The 9,182-nt window shown below is 43.7% G+C and overlaps 1 pseudogene; it reads left to right on the top strand.

The window, feature by feature from the left end:
- LOC102487640 (semaphorin-3G-like) overlaps positions 1-3,111 on the top strand; it is a 5,090-nt pseudogene extending 1,979 nt beyond the window's left edge.
- The last annotated feature ends 6,071 nt before the right edge of the window (positions 3,112-9,182 follow it).

Genomic DNA, 9,182 nt, shown 5'->3' with positions numbered 1-9,182 from the left:
TCTTTCCCTCCCTCCTGCAAGGCCCCTTCCTGTCAGCATCTTCCTGTCACCACTCCAGACCTCTGAGTTGTGATGGCCACCTGGATCTCTGACAACTTTGACCAGGACAATGACAAGATGTACTTCTTCTTAGAGATGTTCCCTTGCCTGAAAGCAGCCCAGGCCAGGTCACTGTCAGCCACATAGGCCATGCCTATGTACTGAGAGGTGCAGAGGGGTAGTGAGGTTCAAGTCCTCGCTGCACTCTCCCTTCCCAGACCTGTCTCCAGATCAGTAGGGAAACTGAAGTGAGGATGTGAAGCTATGTCCAGGCCTTTCCCCCATGGGCCAGGGTGGAGGAGTGGAGAAGTGGCACCCAAGTCTGAGTTGGGTCCTTCCTCCAGAATGATATTGGCAGCTTGTGGGTGCTGGTGAACAAATGGAGCATCTTCCTCAAGACCAGGCTGGTCTGCTCTGGGCCCAGCACTGGTGGTACAGAGACCTGCCTTGACCATCTGGGTAAGAGCATGGCCAGCAGGCCTGAGTGCTAGAGGTGGGAGGGTTCAGAGCTGAGGGGGGCACTGGTGGTGGCCTCGATTCCCATGCCCTCTTTTGTCCCAGAGGATGTGTTCCTGCTGTGGCCCAAGGCAGGACAGAGCCTTGAGGTTTCAGCGCCATCTGTTCAGCCCCATCAGATGGGCCCCGAGCCTTCGGCCCCCACTCCTGGCCTGCTCTCCCTATCTCAGCTCCTCCTCTGAGCCTCTACCTTCATGCCTGTTCTTGCCACGGTCCCCTACTCTGTCCCTGAGTGACTGCACTCATGGCCACCCCTCTCTCTGCCTTTGCATAGTGTCCTTGCTTTTGGGAGTCTCGGCTTGTTGCAAGCACTGTCACCTCTATCATGACTGTGGAGCCAAACTGCACCTTCCTGCCTATCAGGGCCACCCCAGCCTAGATGTCCCTGTCTGTCCCGGCAGCGCTGTGTTCCTGAGCTTCACCGTCTGTATGTGCCACATGGTAGACATCTAGGAGGTCTTAAACGGGCCCTTTGCCCACCAAGATGACCCTCAGTATCAGTGGGGGCCCTATGGGGGAAAGGTGCCCTTCCCTTTCCCTGATGTGGTGAGCATCTGCCCAGACCAGGCACGAAGACAGATCTGAGCCTAGGTCAAGAGACACTCCTCCTTGGAAAGGTCCCGTGTCCACATGCATCTATGTCCTGCCCCCCAGCAGCAGCAGGGCTTAGGCTCCTGAAGGCCTGGGTGGGGCAGGGTGGGGTGAGCTGGAGGGAAAAGAGCCACTCCTGCTGGGAGGGAGGGCCTCCTGCTAGGGTAGAAACGGTGCCAGCACCCTGGAGGCACCCTTTGCTGCTGCCTACAGTGCCCCAGCAAGATGACTGTGCAGCCAGGGTGACCCTTTGGTAGCATCAAAGACCACCCAGATAAAGGACTGCATTTTGCTGGAGCCCACCCGCTTGTGTTCTGGCCCATGGCTGCCCTGTCCGTGTTAAGCTCACCTGACCCAGGAGCTGTGCCAGATCATGGTGGACCTAGCGGAGGCAGAGAATGGGTACTATGGTGTCATCTTCCTGGGGACCGGTAGGAGGCCTGAGCATAGCTTGGTCAGGCTGGAGAGGGCTGCGGGGGTCCAAGCTACCCTCCCTTTCCACTGACCTCTCCTCTCTCACTCCAGACTCAGGCTGTGCTCAAAGTCATTGCCCTCCGGGTCAGGCTGAGCCAAGCTGAGGAGGTGGTTCTGGAGGAGTTCTGGGTGTTTAAGGTACGCAGGGGGCTGAAGAACAGGGCCCCCAAACGCTGTCCTAGGTCAGCCTGGCCATATGGAAGTAAACGTGAGCTCTGGAGGGAGCTGGCCTGTCTTTGCTGAACTTGTAGCCAGAGTGGGGGTGAAGGTGAAGAGCACCCGTGCTGCAGAATGAAGGGGGCCAGGAGCTCAAATGTCCTGGGGTGCCTGGGGAGGGTGGACAAGTGAGCACCTTTGACAAAGCTGTGCTGGGCTAAAGTTGCAGGTGGCTGAGATCCCAAGTCCCCATGAGGGTCAACTGGCCCCTCTGTAGACTTGGGCAGGGGCCATCTGTGTTTCAAGGACTGTCATGCCCCCCCTGGACCTGAGAGCAGGATTTGAGATAGCTGCCTCACTTCTGGTGACAGGGCTATGAGAGGAGATGCTGGAGTTCTGTGTTTCCTGCCAGACCTGTTTGGAGGCCAGCCAGGATGGGGGCCTTTCTTGTAACCTGGTGTCTGGGAAAACTGGTCTTGCCTTCATTGTCAAAGGGGGCACTGACCCAGGCTGGGGATAGCTGACTCCCACCCAGGGCTGGAGGAGGTTGAAAGCAGGGACTCAGGGGAGGGTCTTGTCCTAGCCTGCCCCTGCTCCTTCCCAGATGCCAACACCTATCACTGAGATGGAGATCTCTGTCAAAAGGGTAAGAGCAGCTGCCTCTCTTCCCTTCTCACTCTCCTCAGCAGCTCCAGGAGCACTGCCAAGGTCTCCTGAAGAGCCGCACTGGGGCAGCCATGTTCGACCAGCCACTAGGTCCAAGGTCTGGCTGGAGCTGAGACTTGTGTGCATGAAGTCTATGGACAACAGGAGGCACCAAGAAGGGAGGCCAGGACAGCAAGGGGAAAGTCACACAGGCCATTCTCAGGGAGGCAGCTGTGTGTTGTTATTTTTGTCATGACTGTCTTGGAGATGTGGTTGAGAGAAGCAGAACAAGACAAATAATACATACTGAGATTATCTTTCTGAATGAATTCCCCTAAGTTTTGAGGATCCCCAGACTTTTGACAGTATAGCGGGCCAACAGGCCTTAAAGACAGCTTCCTCTGAGTTACCTTCCTGGTACTGGGAGATTTTCTTCATCTTCAGTGCTTCTGTTTTTCTTTTATAGTCTTCATCTGCTGCTGCCTCTCGCAAAGCCATATATTATTCCTAGGACAGTGCAGGCTCTTCCAGCTTGAAACCTCAGTTCTCTGCATCACTGGATCAAGACAGTCCTTGAGGAGGATTCTGTGCACACAGATAGTGACAAGACGCAGCCATCCTCCAAGCACTGCACACTGCTGCAAATGCATCTTCCACCAGCTGCTCAGTCCAGGACTTGTGCCTTCCTAGTTCAGTGGGTGCTCCCTTGAAATGCTTACCAAGGTCCAATAGCCAGCAAAAAGCCAAAATCAATGTGCATCTGAAGTGGGCTTTCCCTATCCCTTTAACCAGAAATGTCCTCTGCCCCAAACCCCTCCTCACCCAACACCCAGCAAAAAACCAGGTAGAGTGGTTTCTGCCTTCTTTCTGTCTCTGTCTCTGTCTCTCTCCCTCTCCCTTTCTCTCAAAATTTTTCTCTTATATATACATGTGTTTTTGTTTTGTTTTGTTTTGTTTTTTTATCTGTAGGTACTGTCTCTTGCCTCTGACCTCTCCTTTCTCTTGCTAATTTCAGAATCCATGTGCATCTGAGGTGGGCTTTCCTTGCCCCCTTCTGATTATTTTGCCTTTTTTTAAATAATTTTTTTCCCTTTTTATTTATTTAATTTATTTATTTTTTGTCTTTTTCCTTTTGTTCCCTTTCTTTTACCTGACTTCTTCGCACCTTACACACATTTAATGTCTAGGCAGGTTGAGGTGCAAAGTAGCAAAGCATCTGAATACTTTAAATCCTACAGCTGAGTCCAGGTGCCCCTATTCCCTTGAAACTGTGAGACCTTTGTAATATCCAATTCCACTGACAAACATGCAGGTTGCTTGGTGAAAATCAGGGAATCAGTACTGCAGAAAAATTGCAGGCCATCTCCTTCTGAACACCTCTAACACTCAGAATTAACTCCAAGAAGGTAAGAACTAACATATAATCCATCAGATGACAAGAAACCACCACTACAGAGGCACAAGAAATAACAAATAAGAGAGCAAAAAATGACCAAGAAAAAGACCAACTTAATGTAGGGACAAGTTCTGAAATATCAATAATAATGTTGAATGTTAATGGAAAGGTCAGACCACAGTAACACTGCAAATTCAACAAAAGAAATTACATAAGACTGAACTGGTGAAATAGAATTCTATGACCTTTTTCTAAAATATTACTGATTTTCTTCTATGCTTTGTCTTCCAAATTCAAGGATTTTTGTTTTCTTTTCAGTTGTTGGGTTCAGCGATTTGTTAAAGAATTTTTAAATTGAAACGTAAACTTTTCTCCCTTCCTGACTCCTTTGCAATTGGAAAATATTTGTGAGCATTCTTATTTTGTGGCAGAATGGTTATTTGAATAAATTCAAATCATACAATATTATCTGTTATCTTTCATCAGAAATTGAATTCTTATGGGGTTTTGTGCAAATAACAGACCAAATTGAGATTAACCTTTTTTTTTTTTTTTTGCAAATAAGTTAGTTTATACCTCTCTTTAGTAAAAGGGGGAAGGAGAGATAGGAAAAAATGTTTCAGAAGAAAATCACAGTGTACTTGTTACTAGCTTCTAGCTTTGTACATACTTTAAGATCTTTTGTGGATCAATAAAATGTGAAAAAAAGTTTAGTATGGAAAGGAAAGAGGGGAAATGGGAAGGAAAGAAATGGGTAAAAGTATGCTTAATTGACAAAAAATGAGAAGCTATTTGCTGATGATAATGCATATAGTAATATCCTTGTCTTGACTGACATACATTTGTGTTGGAAAAAAGAAATGTATACTGTAAAGACATGTGATAAAATGTAAATGAGAAATAATTAATTAATAAATAAAAATTAAAAGAAAAAATGCTTACCAGGGTGTTTTGCTGAATAAGTGCTAGGTTAATGCTTGTTGAGAAAATTAAAAATAAATAAATGTGTTAGGAACTACTGCCACAAGAATTAACACTGATTTATTTGGAAAATACTTTCCAGAGGGGCCATAACCTTTCCCTAGAGATAGCGACCAGAGCATCCCTCAGGCGACAGGTGTGGGGCCAGGCCAAAGTTCACTGTGCTGTCCCCTCCTCACGATAGGTAGCATGGGGCTGGGGTTCCAGCCAGGACTGCCCACCCAGCTGTCACTGGAGCACCACTGTCTGAGAACTTAATTCATGATAGCTACCTCACAGATGGCCAACCCATGCAGTAACTGTCAACTGTCTTTTATAGCAGTCTTGAAACTACTGGGTATCCACGTATACAAATGAAAATTTTACTCCTTCCTCACACTGTACTCAAAAATTATTTTCATAGTCCCGTTTCAGGTAGTCATAGCAGGGAAATTCATTGCAAACCTGCATCAGTACTATGGGAAGTCCAAGAGACAGGGAAAGCTTTGATGGATTTGGGAGGTGAGAATCCATGTCTAAGAAAGGAGTCTGAAAACCATGACATGAATCCCACCAATGAAAACCATGAATCTGACCAAAGACCTGTATTTTTTTTCAGAGGTTTTTGCCTCAGGGCACATGTGTTCACTGGAGAAAGAGAGAGACAGAGACAGTGAGAAGGAAAGTGAGAAATCACCCTCCAGGGGGGTGGTCACACCAATCCCTTCTCTTCCATTCTCCTCCTGGGATCTTGGGCACACACACATGCATGCCCAGCATGATTTTTAGGTCACCGGATGTGGGATTCGAACTGTGGTTGGCCATGTAGGCATTCCAGTGACATCACCACTATGCCATCTGATGGCCCCATGACCTATATTTTTAAAGACATGAAGGCTAAGAACCATTTTTATATTTTTTAAATATTGCTTAAAAATGAAGAATATATGATAGAGACTACATGTGACTTGCAAAGCTTATTCATTATGCCCTTTACATAAAGAGTTTGCTGTCCCTTGTATCTAGGCCCACAGTTATCTTCATCCTCATTGCCTCTATTTTGGGAAAGAAATCTCACTGTGGTCTAATGCACTTCCTCTTTATAAGGGTAGCTTCAGTGAAGCAAGCAAAGGATGGGCAACTAGCATTTCATATTAGGCCAGGCCCCAGAGGTATAGTGGGGTACTATCCAGACACAAGTTATAACCTTATCTATGACACGGCATTACATGAAATCAATGGAAATCATTCCTGAACAAAAGGCAGAGGACTCATGAATTAGGGGAGGTGGAAGTCCACCCTTTCTGGAGAGCCTCTAAGACCAGTATCACACAAAACCATGGGGGAAACTTTTAAATTTCTAATAGTTTTTTCTCTTTAAAGTTTATTTATTTATCAATTCCATGAGTGAGAGATACAGAGAGACAGAGACAGAGATATAGCATCCATTATAAGGTCTTGATATTGTGATCCACCCTCAGCCAACCCAGATCACAGGCACATGCGTGTCTGGCGTACTAGGAGTAGTCTAGAACACAAATCTTGGTGATTAATACCATTCTTCGATAAAAAGAACCACAGCTCCTTGGATAAATGATTGATCCTAGGACTGGAGCAGGAAATACACAAGATGAACCTGAAGCATGTTATTTATAGTGCCAGAAAGTAAGGAAGTGCTCCTCCCCAAAATACCACATTGATAAGGGTATGTCAAAGGGGTACACAAGTCAACAGAGTCCCAATGTTTACAGCTGGAATGCTTTCAGCAAGAAAATAAAGCAGTATTGGATTATAACTCAAAGTGTAAAATAAACATACTCATTAGTCCATACTAATATAAATATGTGATTGAATAAGTACAGGAAGGAGAGTAGACAAATCTCCTATGCAAATGAATTCTTAATAATTTATGTAGACACTCAGCTTTCAAGGAGAGAGGACTATTGGTAATGTCTTCCTTCCAAAGATACAGTATAAATGCCAGCAAAGAAAAAAAAAACCACACACAGAAAGAAAAAAGTGGAGAACCCTGTCAAACACCACGTCAACCAGGTGATTAAGGTCAACATCAACACTGCTAAGTCTTGTTGACAGTATGTACCCTTGACATGAAGTGATGAAAACAGTACTTTGCATCTGCAATATTTCTACCTCAAATTCATTATCCTGCTTTAGTCATAAGAAAAACATCACATCTAAATACAGGGATCTTATACAAAATACCTAACCAGGGGGCTAGCAGGTGGCATAGTAGTTGGGGTGCTGGATTCCCACATAGTCAATTGCATTTTAAATACTGGGCTCAGCGGCTTGAAAATCACACTGGGCACTTGTGTGTGCATGCCCAAAATCTTAAAAGGAGATTCCCTGGGAGATGATTTCTCACTTTCCCTCTCATTATCTCTGTCTCCCCAGAAAGTGCATGCAACCTATGGCAAAAACCTGAAAAAAAAATCAGTCCTCCTCAAATTTATCAAGGCCATTAAAGCAAATACAAAAACAACAATCAGGAAAGTCTGATTGCCCAGAAAAGCCTCAGGAGATAATGACCACATGTATAATAATGAGGTATTCTGAATAGGATTCTGGAATAGAAGAAGGACCTTAAGTAAAAACTAAGGAAATATAAATGAAGTATGGACTGTAGTGACTAATGATATGTCATTATTGGTTCGCTGATTGTGATAAATACACCATATTCATGTATGATGTTATCTGGGGAAACTGGATGTGAGAGAGTTAGGAACTCTGCTCTATCTTTATGACCTCTCTGTAAATAGAAATCTTTTCTAAAATGAAAGTTCCTTTAAAAAATAAATAACATCACAAAAGATGAGGGATTCAGTGGTTACAGAGTGTGGGATATACTGAAGACTATGGATAGCTCAAACATCATGTTTGATTACATACTACTTAGTAATATGTCTTGAAAAACAACTGATTTTTCATAAGCTGAGGAATGAGGTGCATTCAAAGACAAAATTAGTGTCAGATATTTGGTAATAGAAGATAAGTTATGGGGAAGGCTCAAATATATCTTGAAAGTGTTAGAGAGTAGGTGTTAGAAAAATTATTTTGCACATCAGTGATGGTAAAAGACATACAGTGTTTTTGTTTACTTACTTACAAAATAAAAAGGACGATGTAGGTGCCTCAGATAAAGTCAGGGTTTAGGATGGAATCAGGTAGAGGATGAAGTAAGGAGACAGTAAAAAGGAAAGGCTATTCTTTAGATACTGAACAAAGGTATGAATGGTGAAACAGGAATAATTTTTCTCACATTAATCCCTTTTTCTGTGGTAATACATATACAACCAGTTCAATTTACCCAAAATGTTTTGTAGACCAGAAAAAAAAGTCTGCCTATGCATCACAGAGAGAAATTCTTATGCGTAAAGTCACTATCCAGGAAACTGGGCAGTGTATGGGCCAAGAAGATGGACCTTAAAGACCATCAAATTCAAGGAAGCTTTTCTTCTCTGCTTATCACAATTCATCAAAACTTTAAATCAGGGTGTTCAGGAAACATATCATAAAAGGACTTCAGAGAAGGATTGAGCAAGGCCATGTCATCAGTCCTCCTATCATCATAGTATTCAAGATCCAGCTTAATGTCTTTAGAGAACCCTGATCCACACTGCATCCCTAACCACACCTCCTCCTGCACCCCAAATTAAAAGTTCACCTGATCACCTAGTACCATAGTTCTCACTCCTAGCTGCCCCTTAAAATCATACAGGAAACTTTATGTGTGTGTGTGTGTGTGTTTCATGATTTTAAATTTAATTTTTTATTTACATTTAATCACTGTACATCATTATAGGGTACAACATGGTTCTTTTTTCCCAGCATGAATACAGTAAATATTAGTTAAGTCAAAGACATTGCCATATGCATTATCATCAGCTGATAAATTTTCATTTTTGTGTCTGTTGAATGTGTTGGTTTGTTTTTCCCTGATCCCCTCCCCTCCAACCGCTATTACTCATCCCCTCTTTTACTGTCTCTAGCATCTACAGTTGTCTTCCCTGCTATTATACTTTCCAATCTTGCAATTTCTGTTACAGAGTACAGATATTTGGTATATATTGAGTGGGGACATACAATGCCTCTCTTTCATAGTGTGGCTTGCTTTGCGCAGCATTAAATCCTACATATTCATCGACTTTGTATCAAATGTCAGAGTCTCATTTTTATGATTAATTTTCTACAGAGTACATGTGCCACATTTTTTCAACCCATTTATCTGTTCTTGGACATTTGGGTTCATCCTATGTCCTAGCTATTGTAAATAATGCTGCAATAAATATGGATGTGCAAGTGTTTTTCTGACTGAGAGTTTTCCTATTCTCTGAGTAGACACCTTAGAGTGGAATTACTGGGTCGTATGATAGTTTTATTTGTG

The sequence above is a fragment of the Tupaia chinensis genome, unplaced genomic scaffold (assembly GCF_000334495.1).
Source record: "Tupaia chinensis unplaced genomic scaffold, TupChi_1.0 Scaffold140308_1, whole genome shotgun sequence".
NCBI lineage: Eukaryota > Metazoa > Chordata > Mammalia > Scandentia > Tupaiidae > Tupaia > Tupaia belangeri.
Note: the sequence above shows the minus strand (reverse complement) of the source record. Positions and strands in the feature narration are given on the sequence as shown.